Source organism: Pinus tabuliformis, chromosome 2_1 (assembly GCF_031772625.1).
Source record: "Pinus tabuliformis cultivar Carrire ecotype Pingquan chromosome 2_1, CPIR1, whole genome shotgun sequence".
Taxonomy (NCBI): Eukaryota; Viridiplantae; Streptophyta; class Pinopsida; order Pinales; family Pinaceae; genus Pinus; species Pinus tabuliformis.
The window spans coordinates 454,436,266-454,455,851 of record NC_142299.1 but is presented as its reverse complement, the minus strand read 5'-3'; positions in this window follow the sequence as shown (position 1 = coordinate 454,455,851).

Below are 19,586 nucleotides of genomic sequence, written 5' to 3'. Positions count from 1 at the left end.
TTGAGAAGCTTTGATCAAAAAATGTAAGTTTGTTTTCTTTAAAAAATTTATGAGGGGAAAGAGAAATACTATTCTATATTTTTTGGGATATGGAGATGTAGAAACAAAAATCTTTTTGAGAAGCAAGAACCAGACATCGTGACAACTATTATTAAGACTACTGCATATTCTCAGGAGATTGGACTAAGTATTAGGAAAGTCCACAGAGGTAATCCAAAGTATATTGACATTTGGAGTGAAATGCCAATGGGATTCTTTGATGGAGAGTGCATACAAACGAAATGTGGATGTGGAGCATCTATAGTAAGGAACCGGGTAAGTTTTATTAATTCATAGCATTATGGAGGACACTTCTATGTGCAAAATGGTTGGGTATTGAATCTATAAAGATATTTGGGGACTCAAAAAGTGTCATTGAATGGGTACAGAGATTCACTCAATTCAATCCTATCAATCTTTCTACATGGATGAGGCTTATCTAGAATATGGAGCAGAACCTTCTACAAATTACATATAGGCATGTGTATCGGGAATAAAATGAGGTTGCATACATGTTATCGAAAAAGGGTATTATAGCAGAAACATGTTTGATTTACTTTCATGCTTTCCAGCAAGGTGTATTAATTAATGAAGGAACTATTGAGATTAAGGAGGACAGACAAAATCTCAACATAAGAATTAAAAGTTTGTCTAACAAATTTTCAAAGTAATATCATAAGTGACAAACGAGTAAAAGACATTTTGTGAAAAATATATAAAAAACAAACCATACTAATCACTTTTTTTTAATGAAAGATGATATCTATTTAATCACTTTCTTTTAATTAAAATAATAATTTTTTTTTATTGAAAAAATAAAAAGAGAAAATAACTATTGATCTACCAACGATTTTAGTACATCAATGCAATGGCAAAATATACAAATGAAACGAAACCGAAAAATTCAATTCACGGTAGAGCTTAGAGAATCATCATGCAGGTGCAGGTGGCAGATGGCAGAAGCAGCTTATAGGAGAGCTTAGAGAATTATTTTAAGTTTACTTTGTAAGTATTACAATCAATATTTTTGGAGTTATAGTTTCATTAATACATTGGCTAGTATATATAACTCTTAAATTTTGTATTTACTTAAATCGAAGGGTTGGTATAAACTACATGCCCAGTGCATTAATAAATCTATAGCTGCAAAAATATTGATAACCATATGCTAATAAGTTATTGGATATCATTTAATTTTTCTACTTGTTAGCTTCAATATTAATCTGCATTATTTGACAAATTAAGACACATTGAACATCAAAAACCTATGCTCACTAATTTTAAATGAGCTAGGCTATATATATGTCTTTAAATAACTAACCAGTAAAAATCCAATCATATATATCCACCTTTCAGCAACTAATTTATCAAAATCTAATTATAAACATATACAACTCCACTCATTTAATATCTATTAACAAAATACAAATATCTATTAACAAAATACTTATTTTCAACCCTAAAATTGAGGACCCAAAATTGCCCTCACCCTTAGCCCTGCCACTGGCTGCTGCGCAATTTTTTATGTTTAACATGCTGGCAAGTTTTTATTGTTTTTGACGGAAGAAACTTGGAAACGAATTTAATCTAAGAGAACGTTTTGCACTTAACAAGTGGCACAATATAAGTTCAACGGATCGCAAATTATTTGAATAGACATTAAGAGTAAATAAATTATTGATATATTTATATTATTATATATATTTTATATTAATCCATTTAAAATTTTTAATTATAATTAAAAAAATTATATATTTTATGCAAGATTTTTAATTATAGGGAATATTTTCATTTAATGTGGAGATTGATAAGTTTTGTTACAGTGTCATAAGATAGTTAAAATTATATCTCAAAAGATTATAAGTTATAATTAAATGAAATTAGTTAATATGATATTTTTTAATTATTTAATTTAATTTAAAATTAAAAAGATAATTATTTTTGTAGTAAGTCTAATTTTTGATATATAAATAGTTTTAAAAATATTCTATTATATGGAGATTTAATTTTTATTATTTATGGATAATTAAATTAGTCCGGATTTATTTAAACTTGGGATCTACCAAGATCTTAGAGGGATCAAATTTTCACTCTAAAAGAGGTTTGCAATTTTGGATCTCAAAACATATCCACTTAGATGATCTAGACTAGCTTAATATCACAATGCACTTTGTTCACTGTCTTCAAACTGTGAAACAAACGAAATAATTTCCAAGAAATACCAAAAAAACCACACATTACTTTTTTATTTTTTTACATTTTTGAACGAACCTTATATATTTTTTTCCAGCAAATTTTTAAAATATTAACTTAGTTTATGTATTGAAAAATACATTTTAAATAATAAAATTGTTACTAAAAATTATATAGTCAAATTCTTACCCAAAAAATATTTAGTATATTAATTAAGCTATATAATTTACAGAGATATATATATATATATAATGTACCTATATAAGTGTATATGTGCTTTGGAGAGAGGGTATCAAATGTTGTGATCTATACCATGATTTGTGGTTTTTGCAGGCCCCGTCAAGGAAGCGTTGAAACCCCTAAATGCGATGGTTGGCTTTCATTATATATTGTAATATAAGTGTTAAGAGGTAGAATTCGTACCTCCTCTTTGATTTTCTCTTCTGGTTTTATGTTCTTATTAGCGAGCACCAACCCACGTGGAAATCAAAATGTCAGTAGTAATTTAGATTTATCTTTAGAGTATTCCGGAGCTGTTTTGAAAGAACGTCAATATTTCAGTAATATAGGCATTAATTTATACCCGAAATTTAAAAAAAAATTATAAATATTAATTAATATAATTAAGAATTAATATATTGCCCACGGGGTTTTGGATTGACGGTGAATGGGTGCGCTGTTAAGGCACTCCTTGCGATAGGTCACCGGTTCAATTCCCCGTGGGTACTTAGTTTAGTCTTAACATAGAAAAAAAAAAAAAAAAAAATTAAGAATTAATATATAAATTCAACATATATATACATTTAAAAAAAACATATAATAATATTTTTTATCATGGAGGTTTACTTACCATAAAGAATTTTAATTTACAAATAAGTTTTGTTGTAATGTCATAGGTTATCAATATCATGTGTCGAAAAAACTATAACCTATCTTACATTCAAAAAATGTTTTATATTTTTTTATTTTATTTTAATTATAAATTTTTTAACTAAATTGAAAAGAAAAATTGGCACAATTACATTTGAGAGAAATCTAACTTTCTATCTTGACTACTACTAAAAATATTATGTGGATATTCCATAAAGGTTAAATCCCTACCATCCACATATTAATTATCAATAATTAAATTAAACTTATGCAAGCTATATTCAAAATAGACATCCACTTATTAATTTTTGATAATTAAATTAAAATTTTAGTTGGTCATTAATAGACGATGTTGGTAACTCCTCTCATCTACATCAACTAATATAATTTCAAATATTAACTACCTTAGATCTCTAAACCCATGTTTATCTTTTCATATTTACCTAATACAATTATGAATTACCATGTAAATTATCAAATAATAAATGACATCATGTGAATACATACATGTATAAAAAGAAGAAAATGATGTTGATAAAATATATCAACCACATTTGTTAATGTAATTGTGTTATTTATATAATACATATGATTACAAATTACTAATCATAATATTATAATTCTAAGCACAAATACAAATACTTTATAGGCACCAACCAAAAGGAGGCACTAGTCCACCTAGAAATGAAGGCACGACTACTTGAGTTTCCTATTAGATCCATTTTCATACATTTTCAAACTCAGGTCCATGAGCTTTCAACTAATCTTGTTTATGCAAATTTCTTAGTTCCTAATCCAATTTCTCTTTTCCTTGAGGTACCTTCTAATTCTTCATATCACTATTATCTCTTTGTATTCAACTATGTTTGTCCACAGTCCTCATATGTTCGTCCACTATTTTGTACTTACAAACATTGACCTCTTAGAGGCCACACTATGTTCTTTTTCTTTGCAACTCAACATTTAGACAACATTCCAAATTTCATAGTATTAACTACACCTAGATTGAACATCTTTACACATCTTCCAAGGCCTCCATGGAACTTTGGAATATCACGCTATAGTGTGGATCTCCACATAGTCCCTCTCCCTCCAATTGATAACCATCATGCAAGATTGCACATATGGATCAACAAAACACAAAAAGCCATACTAAATTTTCACATGCATGACCATGCCAATCTTAATCTTGCTATTTTTCATGCTTGCATCTCATGAAGTCACATGGGTCATTGTGACTATTGACGACCCTCAATATTAGAACAAGAATATTGAAACTTCTAGGGGTATCAACTTTAATTATCAACCTAGGGCTCATACAAACTTAAAAAGTATCAATATTATATGTACAACAGGTAATATATTCCACTTGGGATGATCCGATGCAGCTAGAGAGAAGAAAAAATGAACAAAGACCACTAGGATGTAGGAAATACTCAGAAGAATAAATGAACAATAAATAGATATATTATAGCTTGTAAGAAAGGAAAAAATTGAAAGGAATATTATTCTATTGTAGGAAAGTAAGTGGGAGAAGGTAAACCCTAATCTAATTGCAAGAAGGTAAATGACAAGAAGGAATTCTACTATGTTTCATACAAAGTAAATCTATGTTATTGCAGGAAAAAAAATGATTGAAATAAACATATTCTACTCCAAGGAATCAAAACAAACACTTCAAGAATGTTATAGGAAAATCACTTCTACTCTATGGTGCATGATAAACCAATTTTGTAGCTAAAAGAAAAAATAAACAACAAACCCTAATTACAAAAATAAAGCTACAACTAATTGGGTAAAGTTCCTAAGGAGTTTATAATCCTGTAAACTCCATTTCCAAGGTCTAATGGATGTTTTGAAGTTCTTAGGAATGATATAAAATCTTTTGGTGCAATTCTTGAGACGTCCTAGGGAAAGTTTCATATTGCTACAAGATGGCCCTATTTTCGCTATAGGAAACTTTCAAAAGAAAATTTATGAGGTTTAGATATCATTTGAAGAGTGGAAAGTGTTTAGGAAGGTTGTGGAAGGGAAAATATGTCCTTTCCAGGCATAGACTCACCTAATGGATCAAATCATACAAGGAAGAGAAAAAACTAGGGGTTTCGTGTAGCTCTATTAGGAAGAATTCAGCTTGCTAGCAGTTTGTAGAGAGGTAAGATAGTGGATAGAAAATTGATGTTGTGATTGAACTATATGCATTAAACAATTGTTAAACTACTAATTGCAAGAAATACAATAACAATGGAAAGGTTGAGTTGAATCTAAAATGAAGACTACCACTGCATGAAAGAAAGTAATTTTGTGTAACACCCTCCTCCCACATCTACCCAAGTAACCAACCAATCAAGGTAACACATGTGACAAGAGGCTACTATGATTATACTCAACCTCTTATGTGACCTTAAGGAAATGGAATCGATGGAAACACAACATACAGTCCTTCCACATCAGCTACATGACCCCTCAGAACCATCCCAACACTTCAGGAAGCTTGCCCCCGGGTCCCACTAAAATTTTTGACCACTTGACCTCTGGACACTCTCATGCTATAGGCCTGCCAGCATCCAGGAGGCTTTGGATACTCTCATGCTATAGGCATTCTAGTGTCTAGGTACTATTTTGTCCAATTTTGTGCTAACGTCCTCAGGATTTAAGCCACTTCTTTAGGCCCAAAGCCCAAGTCACTGCCTAGAATTGAATGACATCTCTAGAACAGTAAAATAATAGGGAAACAATGATGTAGAAGAAATTAGTTGAACAAGCCCTTAAACAGACCCCTACTAGCCATGACAGCCATTTTGTCAAACATATCTAAAATATGTAATCTACAGGTGTAAATAACAAATTTAAGCATAGCGATATCATACTTATCGGAGAAGTGCTAAGAACCATTGTTCACTCATATCATTTGTTGCATTATCATCTATTGGGCCATAGATACATTGTCCATTCATTTAGAAGTAAAAACATTATGTGATCCATACATAGCCACTGTCATAAAACACATACATAACCAACATAATAGCAACAGAAATACCAATGAAATTGCAACCATATGATCCACATATAAATCAATATAATACTCATAGAAATACAAGGAGAAATAACCTCTACATAATGATGAAAAATCCAAACCCGGGATGGGACTACCATGTTCCACCTGACCATAGAATGGCCAACCAAATCTCTCTTCAGCCATTCACCCTCATGCCATATTCCAAGCATGAATGTGGGATTCAAACTAAAAGATCCAACCAATGCATACCAAGGCTAAACCACCTAACCCTCATCAATAGAAACCAGGCTTTACCGTAATCCATCCTGGATCACTAAGCTAACACAATAAACATGTCATAATAGGATTTACCATGATCTCCACCTAATCACTAGGCCAAACAAGCATGGATGCCACCAAATTTCTCCACCTACACCATGAAGAATTTTCCTATCTCCTCGTCCCTCAGGCTTTACCTCAATCCAAACCCAGATCATTAGGCCCTAAACTGAGATCCACTCTCCAAGCTTCCCAAACCTAGGATTACTAGGCCCAACAAAGAGAAAACTACCTCTTCGCTTTACCCTATATCCCACCATTCACTAGCAAGGATTCCTAGGCCCACCGAGGCAACACAATCCTTACTTTACCACAACCCACAATCCGGCTCAGGGGTCACTAGGCTAGTGTCTTTACCGTGATCCACAGTCTAGTTTAGGGACCACTAGGCCATGTTCTCTATCATTAGGAGATCCACCTCACTCAACTTTGAATCCATCCAGCAATCCAGCTCAACCAAAACATGAGAACCCCATCACACCATGGCTATCCAGAAATGGAAAGGCTAAGATGAAAACATTGTTACACCTGGAAAACCCATGCCATAATAGAAAAAGAACCACATGAAATACCATGCATGCCAAATCTAGCAAGGAAAATAAACATGTAAATCGATACCTACAAAGAATCCTATTGTAGTTGCTTGATCTTGCCTTTCCCTGCTTGATCTTTGCTTCATATTGCCTTATTTTCCTTTCTTGATCTAATGCCAAATTGCTCCAAGAAAACTCTAAGTGTCCAAGAGTGAGAGAGAGAGAATAATGAGAGAGCTCCAAAACTGAATTGATAAAAGGTTACCAACTAATCCTCACAAGCCTTTTTATTAGTGGAGCATCTATTTTTTTTTATTTTCCATTATTTTCCTTCATTTTCCTTCTCTCACAAAACATGTGACCTTTCATCTCCCTTTTCTCCTAATTTCCATTATTTTCATAAATAAATGTGCCAAAAATGCCATTTTTCCTTTCCAAAGCCTTTGTCATTTCCTTTTCCAATTTCATTAACCATTATAAACTGATGAACACCCACACTGGGATGCCTTGCCCAACATTCATCTTGGAATAAGTGTCACATCAACTCTAGTTATTATTTTTCCTTTATTGAATTTTATTACATGGAATTTTCACCAGGGTTGTTATATAACCCTCCCCCTTTGGGGACACCTTCCTCAAATTTCAACCACACCTATACCTCAGCAAAACCACTGAAAAAACACACTGCCCATGGAGCCTTATAACATAGCTCGATGCAGTATTTACAATGATCACCCTGTTGAAAAGAAAACCAACACGACAACATAACAGCATAACATCATATTGACATGACACCCATACCACTTATTGGAGCTTTATAACATATCTCATGGTGGTATTTACATCCATATACATATGTACACATACCAAACATCACCAAAACATGTACTCAAAACATATACCAAGACATATACCAAAGCCACTTTGCCTCAACCGAAAAACAAGGCAGGATACATAGCCTGCATCTGATCCACCATCTCCCATGTAGCTTCATCAGTCCCAAAGTACTTCCACTACACTTTAACCTGCTCGATTGCTCAGTTCTAAAGCATGAGCACCTTTTTCTGCAATATACACTAAGGCTTTGGTTGGAATTCTCCGTCTGGTTCCACCTGCAATATAGACCAGTCAATCATATTATCAACATATTTAACATACTCCTTCAGCAATGATACAAGGAAAACATCATGGACTTTCCCTGTCAGAGGCAGTGCAAGTCGATAAGGTACTAGCCCAATCCTCTCAATAACATTGAAGGGTCCACAAAATTGTGGTGCCAGCTTGGTGCATGATCCAATCCGTAAGGATCTCTTCTTCAATTTGATTTGCAAGTACACATGTTCCCCAACCTAGAACTCCTTGAATAGCTTGTTCGATCTGCATAGCTCTTCTGCTTATCTTGTGTTTCTTTTAGATTTTTCTTGAATACCTGAATTTCCTATTCCATTTCTGCCAACATGTTCGGTCCAATCAATACCATGTTAACTAGATCACTCCAACTGACAGGAGTATTGCACCTCGACCCATACAATGCCTAAAATGGACTCATCCTCAAAGATTCCTCATACCCATTGTTGTAAGCGAACTATACCAATGGAAGGCACTCTTCCCACTTTCATTGTTTATGCATCACATACATCCTCAACATGTCCTCCAATATCTTTTTGACCCTCTCTGTCTGTCCATCTGTCTGCGAATGATAAGTTGTATTGAAGGCCAACGTTGTACCCAAATGTGCAAACAACTCCTTCCAAAACTTGGAAGTGAAATTTTCATCCCTGTTTGATACAATCTTCTTTGGAACACCATGCAATCTGACCACATCTCTAATGAATATTTGTGCTACATCGCTAACTAAGAATGTAGACTTCAATGGAATGAAGTGCATAACCTTTGTCAACCTGTCCACAATAATCATGATGGAATCATGCTATTTCAATGTCCTTGGCAACCCTATGAGGAAGTCCATGGAAATGACCTCCCATTTCCATTATGGAATTGCAATCAACTATAGCAGTCCACTTGGATGTTTACACTCTTCCTTCACACACTGATAATCCAAACACCTAGCCAGAAACTCTGCTACATCGCTCTTCAAGTTCGTCCAATAATAAAATTTCTTCATGCCGGTTAATGTCTTCTGATAACCTGGGTGACCTAAATACAGTTTCTCATGAAAATCCCTCAAGATCACCTTTTTTAGCTCACTATTGTCTGACACATATATATCATTTCTCTAAATCTGAATAATCCATCTACAATAAGGAAATAATCCACATCCTGTGCACTTGCACCTATACCAGTACTTGTACCACTACCTGTATTGTCACATGTACCTATACCTGTACTACCACTTGTACCAATACTTGTACTACAATCTATACCAATACTTGTGTTATGCTCCAACCTGTGCATAATATCCATATATCTGACATCCTGCTGACCTGTCTGCAAGATCCTATCCTATAAGTTTGTCCCATAGGAGCACATAGTTGCTAAGTGATTTACCTATATCTATCTGCTAAGAGAATCTCTCACGTTGTTCTATTTACCTTTTATATATTTGATCTCGAAATCAAACTCATTGATTGTAGCCAACCACAGAGTCTTCCTACCATTCACATTCAATGGGTCAAATAGATACCACAAACCACTATGATCACTCATAAATGTAAACCTCCTACCAAGAAGATAGTGTCTCCACATATTCAACGCATGTATAATCGCTGCTAACTCCAAATCATGTGTGGGGTAGTTTTTCTCATGCTCATTCAGTTTTTGTGACTCATAACATACCACTTGTCCCTCCTACATAGGGACTCCACCAAGTCCCTTCTTGCAAGCATTTGTGCACACTACAAACTCTTTGTTTGGATTTGCAATCTTTAACATTGGTGCATGTGTCAACAACTTCTTAAGCTCCTCAAAACTAGCCTCACACTCCTCTGTCCATTCAAACTTCTTACCTTTCCTCTACAATGATTTACTATGATAAGAAATTTGTGAGAAGTTCCTTATGGACCTCCTATAATAACCTGCCAATCCCATGAAATATCTCACCTCATCTACATTCCTGGGAGCTACCCACTCCACGATGGCTCTTATCATCTATGGATCTATAGCAATACCCTCCTTGGAGAAAACATGTCCCAAGTAATGTAACTCAGTCTGAAATAAACTACGTTTGTTGAGCTTAGCATACAACTGATGCTCTCTCAACAACCTCAACACTACTGCTAAATGCTCAGCATGTTCTTCCTCATTTTTAGAATATACCAATATGTCATCAATGAGCACAATAACAAACTTATCCAATTACGGATGCAACACAATATTCATAAAGCACATAAATGTAGTTGGAGCATTAGCCAAACCAAATGGAACTACAACAAACTCATAATGCACATACCTGGTCTAGAAAGTTGTCTTGTGAATATCCTCCTCTTTTATGTGTACTTGATGATATCCAAATATTAGATCAATCTTCGAGAACGTTGTTGCTCCCATCAACAGATCGAACAAGGCATCAATCCTCAGCAATGGGTACCTATTCTTGATAGTCACTTTGTTCAACTTCCTATAGTCAATGCATAATCTGAGAGTTCCATCTTTCTTCTTCACAAATAATACTGGTGCACCCCAAGGTGATACACTTGGTATAATGTATCCTTTGTCCAATATTTCCTTTAACTGCAAATTCAACTCAACCAACTCAGGAGTGCTCATCTTGTAAGGTGCTTTTTACGCTGGAGTTACTCCTGGAACTAACTCAATAGAAAATTCAACTTCCCTTTGAGGTGGAAAATCTAAATTTCCTCAAGAAATACATCCTAAAACTATTGTATAACTAGGTACCTGCTCAAAACATCTGCATCCTCAACTTCCTTACCCTTGTCACTAGAAATGTGCACTGCAAATAACACACACCCTTTTCTATGGTTGCGCTTTGTTTGCATAGCTATCACCATCCTAACTAATGTGGCTTTCTTATTTCCAAATAAAACTCTTGGTTCCCCATTGTCATCAACACACTCAATGGCTTTGTCATAACAGTCTACCTTGGTTCTATGAAGATACAACCAATCCATATCCAACAACATATTGTATGATCCCAATGGTAATACATTCAAATGTGTTGTGGTAGGCATACCATTCAAATGAAGTGCACAATCTCTTACCCATTGGTGAACTCACTTCTTTATACCTGTAGCCAACTAAACTAACAAAGATTCTGCATGCAATTCCTTACTCAAACCACACTTTATCCACCAAGTTAGGACTAACATAGCTATAATTAGATCCAAGGTCAATCAAAATAGAAATAAATTGATCGCAAAGATTACCGTCCATCTCAATGATAGATGCCTGATGGTCTGCATGTTTGTTTTCCAATTCTGTATAAATAAGGGTAACGCTCTGACCAGCATCCCCAATGGCTTGTGCCTCATGTGCACTATATATCTAAGGCCTACCACCCTAATTTTCTGGACAATCTCTCTTAAGGTGTTCATTTCTGCATTTCCAACACTCCAACCAACTAGTACCCTCACCTCTATACTTCTATTGTGACTCATGTCCCTGTCTAGCTGCATTAAACCTCTCTTGCGGTGCCACATTTTCTTCCTCATCTGCATTCTGAGGCCTTGCTCTCTTAGGTTGCCATTTACCTTTAGCTTTGTCTTTCCCCTTCCATCCTTGTGAAGATTCATTAGTATGCTTTGTTCGTTCATAAAAATGGTTCAATTTACCAATAACTTCCTCAAGTGACCGAGGCTCATCATACTCACTTCGATCTCTAAGTTATAATGGAAATCCACTGAAAAATCATTGAACTTTAGCCTTCTCATATTTAAGATACAATACATACCTCAATAGATCTAGAAACTTAGTCGTGTACTCTTCATCTGTCATTGACCCCATATTTAGCTCATATAACTCTTTGGCCTCACTGTCGTAGTACTGATCCAGGTGGATATTGGTGGCCACCTGCCAAGTCCACCTGGACCCCCACCATTGTCTTTCTCAGCATTTTCAGTTTCCTTAATTATAGCACAACTTACTATTTTTAGTAGTTTTTCGGGTCCTGAACTTCCAGAGCCGTTTTGAGGCCCTAAACGACGTTTTTTGGGGAATCCGGGGGCAACATGGGTCCATGGAATGGACCGATGTTGCTCGTTCCAACAATGGTAGTGCTCGGATAGATCTTTCTAACAAGCTATTGTACGCGTCAAACGGAGATCGTATGCCAAAGTTACAACCCCGGGAAGTTGATGTACCAATTTACCCCAAACGGGGCCCACAGTTTGGCGTTTCATCTCCTAGGGTTAGGTTTTGGAATGTTAAGGGTTTTCCATTGTTTCTCAACAATAAATAGGCCTTCGAGCCTCATTGTAACACAGTTCAGAGGCATGTAGCCACCACATATCTTCTCAGAGATAAGCTACCATCGCCCTAACTGGTTTATTTCCATTTCTGGTTGTAAGCATATATCAGTATTTTCCATTAATGAAATGAAGTATTATTTCCGCTGCATCTTTGTGTATATGGTTATCTCTGTAATTTGTTGCGTTCCTGTTTAAATCCGGATCAAGTACCTTTCTGACAAGTATTTCTTCTTGAAAAGCCTCTTGAACTCATGCCAACTCAAGTCATCTATCTTGACATCTCTAAACCGCTTCACATCTTCCCACCAAATGTCTGCTTTACTTTTCAAGCTGAAGATTGCTACTTTGGCATTCATGTTATATGTGTAATTATGAAACTCAAATACTTTGTTCATTGCAAGTATCCAAGCCTTTTCATTTGTCAACTTTTTCACATCTTCGTCAAAAGTAGGTGGATTGTATTTCTTAAACTCATCTAGAAATTATCCCCTATCACTCCTCATATACGGATGATAATGATGATGATCGTGATCCCTATCAAAACCAGAACTAGAATAATAATTGTATCCATCACCTCTCCTATCTGGAGTATCCAACAACCTGCCGTCTCTAATAGTGTCCTCTCTATCTGAAATTTGACCACCATGAGACCTACTGCCATATGCTCCATAGTTTTGTCCTCCTATCCATGGTTGATCCAAACTGGTCCCTGTCGCTACAATTTTGATGAACTTTGAAGAAGTATAGAATTTACCTCTGCTTTTTTCTCTTGTGCTTGTATGATTCCGTCATTGTCTGCCTTACAACTCCTATCCATTTAATATTTCTTCCCACAAAGCATAATATGTCAGCTAAACCAAATCATAATAAATAAACTTACCTTAGCATATCTCAAGGAGGATAGCTCGAGGAGCAAGATCACCAAATCAACGTGATACATGTATAACATAACCACAACAACATATAGACATAAAGAAATAAGTGCATCAACACATAAGCATCATTCTAGCTAGAGTCCAGTCATCAATGCATAACCATATCAATTACATATACCATGACATCATGCATGACAAAAACCATTATACCATTGTACACATAGCCACATGCATAATCAATGCGTAGTCAACCACACACACGCATGAACGCATGTAATCAAGCATAAGTGAACAATACTTGAAACCAATCTTACACGCATGATAAATGCAACCAAGCATACAAGAATGTAACCAAACATACAAAATGATACATGTAAGTGACATATAACAACATGTAACGAGTCATACACTCATGATGATGCATCCCACAACAACAATATCAACTTACACATGGTGACATCACTACAACCATGACCAACAACATGCAATGCAACAAGCACATGGAATGTAATCATAATAAATGCACATGCAACCGACATGCATGCAGGACCAACACACACAACCCATCTAGTGCGAGGGGTGAACCATGCTCTGATACCACCCACATCTACCCAAGTAACCATCCAATTGGGGTAAAATGCAAAAAGAGGCTACTATGATTAGATTCAACCTCCTATTTGACCTTAAGGAAATGGAATCGACACAAACACGACATACAAACCTTCCATATCAGCTACTGGACCCCTAAGAACCATCCCAACACTTCAGAGAGCTTTACGTTGGGTCCCACTAAATCTTTTGACTACTTGAGCTCTGGATGCTCTCATGTTATAGGCCTTCTAGTGTCTAGGAGGCTCTAGAAGCTCTCATGCTATAGGCATGCCAGTGCCTACGAACTATTTTTTCAAATTCTGTGCCAGTGTCCCTGGGATTTAAGCCACTTTTTCAAGCCTAAAGCCCAGGTCATTGCCCAGAATTGAATGACATATCCAGAACAATAAAATAATAGGGAAACAATGATGCAAAAGCAATTATTTGAACAAGCCCTTAACCAGACTCCTACTAGCCATGACAGGCACTTCATCAAACATATCACAAATATGCAATATACATGTGTAAATAACATATTTAAGCATAGCAATCACATACTTATTGGAGAATCTCTAAGAACCAACGTTCACTCATATCATTTGCTACATTATCATCTATTAGGCCATAGATACATTTTCCATTCATTTAGAAGTAAAACATAATGAGAACCATACATAGCCACTGTCATAAAACACATACATAACTAGCATAATAGCAGCAAAAATACCAATGAAATCATACCCATATGATCCACATATAAATCAATATAATACTCATAGAAATACAAGGAGAAATAAACTCTACATAATGATGCAAAATCCAAACTTGGGATGGGACTACCACGTTCCACATGACCATAGAATGGTTGAGCCAAATCTCTCTTCAATCATTCACCCTCGTGCCATATTCCAAGCATGAATGTGGGAATCATACTAAAAGATCCAACCAGGGCATACTGAGGCTAAACCACCTAACCCTCATTAATAGAAAACATGCTTTACTGTAATCCATCTCGAATAATTAGGCCAACACAATAAACATGTCATAATAGGCTTTACCATGACCTCCACCCGATCACTAGGCCAAACAAGCATGGATTCCACTAGATTTATCCACCTACACCGTCAGGAATTTTCCTATCTCCTAGTCTCTCAGGCTTTTTTGCAATCCAAACATTACTAGGCCCTAAACCGAGACCCACTCTCCAGGCTTTACCAAATATCCCAAACCCAGGATTACTAGGCCCAATGAAGAGAAAATCACCTCTTGGCTTTACCGTATATCCCACTATTCATCAGCAAGGATTCCTAGGCCCACTAAGGCAACACAATCCTGGCTTTACCGCAACCCATAGTATGGATCAGGGGTCACTAGGCCAGTGGCTTTACTGTGATCCATAGTCTAGTTTAGGGACCACTATGCCATGTGCTCTATCATTTAGAGATCCGCCTCACTCAACTTCAAATCCATATGACAATCTAGCTCAACCAAAACATGAGAATCCCATCACACCATGGCTATTCAAAAATGGCAAGGCTAGGTTGGAAACACTATTACACCTAGAAAACCCCAAGCCATAAAAAAAAAAGAACCACATGCAATACCATGCATGCTAAATCTAGTAAGGAAAATGCACATGCAAATTGATACCTGCAAAGAATCATGTTGTAGTTACTTAATCCTACCTTTCCCTACTTGATATTTGCTTCCTCTTACCTTCTTTTCCTTTCTTGATCCAATGCCAAAATTCTCCAAGAAAACTCTAAGTGTCCAAGAGTGAGACAAAGAGAGATAATAATGAGAGAGTTCCAAAATTGAACTGACAAACAGTTACCAACTAATCATCAGAAGCCTTTTTATTAATGAGGCCTCTATTTTATTCATTTTCCATTATTTTTCTTCATTTTACTCCTCACATGCAACCTGTGACCTTTCACCTCCCTTTTCTCCTAATTTCCATTATTTTCATAAATAAATGTGCCAAAAATTCTATTTTTCCTTTCCAAATCCTTTTCCAATTCCTTTACCAATTTCCTTAGCCATTATAAACCAATGAACACCCACACTAGGATGTCTTGCCCAACATTCAGCTTGGAATAAGTGTCCCACAAACCATGGTTATTATTTTTCCTTTATTAACTTTTATTACACGGAATTTTCACCAGGGTTGTTACATTTTGTGTTTATTAAAACAAGGTACATAATCAAACTCAGGAAAGATCTTACTCATAAACCCTGCAAAGACAACATTGCTAAAGATGACATTTTGCATAAAATCATAACTAAACTAAATGCATGGGAATAGGGTGTACAAAAAGGGGCCTTGAGCACCTGGGTTGGGCCTTAACCCAAAGAGACTCAGGTCCCTTAGAACAAAATTAGACTAAGAATAAAAGAGTGTCTTTTGTTAATCCTCAAAAGTGCTCATACATGAAAGATGATAAACTAAAATGATAAGCAAAAGCCTTTCTCTAATGTTGACTATCTTCCTCTTGATTTTTGAATCCCAGTTGAGCTGATAAGGCCACTTATTGATATAGAAATTGCTTGAAGGGTAGCCTCTCTGAAGGGGACTGTGTCCCTCCAAAATCCATAAAAATGTGTATCTAATTTGTTGGTGTCCTCACAGTTATAGGGAGGTAGTAAATGTCCTTGAGCTAGTCAAGTTGTGAATAGCCTTCAGTAGGGAATAAGCCCCATAATATTGTCTTGCTGGACTCCTGTGTGATTTGGGATGGGCCTCATTAATAGGTATATAACAAGGCCCATTATTCCATCCCTTAGCACATATTTACCTCTTTCCTTACATTTGATAACATTTTTTTCACTATAATGTGTTTATTAGGGAGACTAAAGGATGTTTATCATATATTGTGGCCTAACATGATTAAAGTACAAGAAAAGAGTGCATTTTCCATGCTGAAATACATTGGAGGCAACTAGAGACGATGTAGGAGGCTTGTCCCCTACATTACTCACCTACAACATGACTTTCTCCCTATATTCACTCACCCACAATTCGAGGATCTACTAATGGCTAATGAAATCAAGGACTATAAGGACCTCATGGAGCTAGATCAACCTTTTTAGGAATTTTGTAGTGAAGAAACCTTATTTCCCAGGATGTTTCCCTTCAGTCATTTTTTGTATAAATAAGGAAGCCCGGGGGATCAATAGGATTCTAACTTTTGGAGCAGATAGAGACTACTAAGAGCTAGGAGCTTGAACTTGTCATTTCCGTTCATTTGTCGTGTATTTGAGAACTAATTTATGTAAATTATAAGCCTGATGTTATCTTCAATTTGTGTTTGGTTCATAGGGATGAGTCCCCTTGGGTTAGGGCCCAACCGAGAGACTCTAGTCTCTTTCTTTGTATATTGTATTCATGCATTTTCTTTCCTATCAATATTTTCTTTCCTTTCTAGTAGGACTTGTTTATGAGAAATTTCTTGAGTAGGCTTTTCAATAACCTCTTTTGTGGGAAGTGTGGTCGGAAATATTGTATTGGCAAGACAAAAATATAGTTATTTTCTTTTTCTAGTTGTTAGGTCTCTCATTAGCATTCTTTTGCATCTTTGTTTTCTACAAATTGGTGACTTTTTAGTAGTTTTATTTAAGTATAAGAAGCATAATATCTTGTGGATGTAAGTATTTTATAGACTATAAGATATGTTTCATTTTAATGTAGTAGTAAGATCTCAAATAAAATATAACTCGTCCTTTCTTTGTTATTTCATCTTATGCAATTTGCATTATTAACATGCTCTAGATATTTCGCAATATTGAATAATGTTTTTTGGTGTGCAAGTACTAATGATGATTTTTCGGATTAGGATTTTCATTAACACTCCTTATCCTACCCCATCTACTTTTTTTCTACCTCGATGATGTCTTCAAAACATTATTCACCGAGAGTACATTTTTGGTTTGTTGAAGGCCACTATGTGGATTTCTCCTTGTGTAAGATGGGCCCCTGAAGGGTACTAAGCTTGGAAAGGCCCTCATACAACCCTATTCTACCTTCCACTACCCTATCCCACCTTTATATCACCTTTTTATCCCTCCAAATGCTCATGGACGCACTAATGTAGCAAAACATGGTAATCATGTAGCATCGTGTAGCACCATGTAGAAGCTCTCCAAACTTGATCATATTTTCCCTTAAAGCTTGGGTTTTGTCCCCTAGCCATTGATAATATATCTTAGTCTATGAAAACATGATTGAGGAAGACCAAAGGACACTTAGGAATTTCCTTTCTACCATTGCAACTCATTTCAACAATTAGGGTTAGTAGATAGGTTCATGAATTGAATAACATAGTGATGATTTTCATGATTACTTTATGAAGCACCTAATGAAATTTGTTGATATAATATCACTTGAATGCAATGATTAAAGGAAAATTTCATTCTCTTTTCTTTATGCAAATTAAATTAGGTTTTCTTTCTTTATTATGCTCTTAAGATAGGCTTTCTATTTCAAAGCATTGTCATTTCCTATGCATAGACTAGGTTTTCCTTTGATGCAACATTTACATTTTGCAAATAAGATTAAATGTCCACATTTTGCAAGTAGTGTAGTATTTACATTTGAGAAAGTAGGTTAGCATTTACATTTTTATAAAGTAGAGTAGCATTTCCATTTTTTCAAATATATTCAAATTTCCATTTCTGCAAGTAGATTAGAACTTTCCTTTTATGCAATCTCTTTTTCTAGCAAATCTAGATTCAGTTGATGGAATGGTCTTTGTACACCTTGTTCTAGTCCATTTCTTCCGAGTAACTTGAGGAGATATTATCCTACTATGCATATAAGACTGCCACCTCTTCAGTTTTTATGAACCCCAAGTCGGTCATTTAATTTGGTAGCCTTGGGAGTTGCAACACTCTTGTTGCAATATTAGGGCTCATCACTTTTTGGTGCATTTTCCGAGGAGGTGCCTAAGTAGGTGGTTTTTCTTCTTAGAGTTGATTTATTTTCCATTTTATCTTTTCTTTACATCAATTTTTCCTGTCTTGAAAAATCCAAAAAAAAGAATAAAAACACAAAAAACGCACAAAATTATTTCATGCCTCATAGGATCAGGGATAATCTAGGAAATTTTCTACCAAAAACCCCCACCCCTTCTAGCAGTCAACGTCACTCTTCTTTCGTAATTGTGAAACTCCTACTTTGAACGCAGAAGAGTTGGAAAATCCTTTAGGTGAGCAACCATAAATATTTGAAGAACCCATAGGGGAGGAGGAACCCACATCACTTACTGAAAACATGGCTGAGAATAGGGAAGTTGAGCTCTTTCCTATAAGAGAAACCAATGGGGAGGCAAGAATGAAGAACATAAGCCCCATTTCTCTCCCACACTTCCATGGCCTAGCTTCTAAGGACCCTAATACATTCATTTTTGAGTTTTTTGTGGTTTGTAGAACCTATGTTTACACTTTTGATGAGAAAAAGATAATTTTTTTCCCTTCTACCTTCAAGGATGCAACCTTGTGCTAGTTCATGAACTTGGAAGGAGGAAACATCACCACTTGGGCTTAAATGTAGCAAGCCTTTAATAAAAAATATAGGCACTATTGTATATCAAGGGAAACAAAAGAGTTCTTTAGGATGACCCTAGGGCCAAATGAATCCTTAGAGGATTATGAAGAAAGGTTCCAATTCAACTATAGAAGAGTTAATTGTACCCTTGACTCATAATCCTTGAATATTGTACTTCTCTGAGGGATTAGGGAGGATTTGATGGAGATCCTTAAAATATTA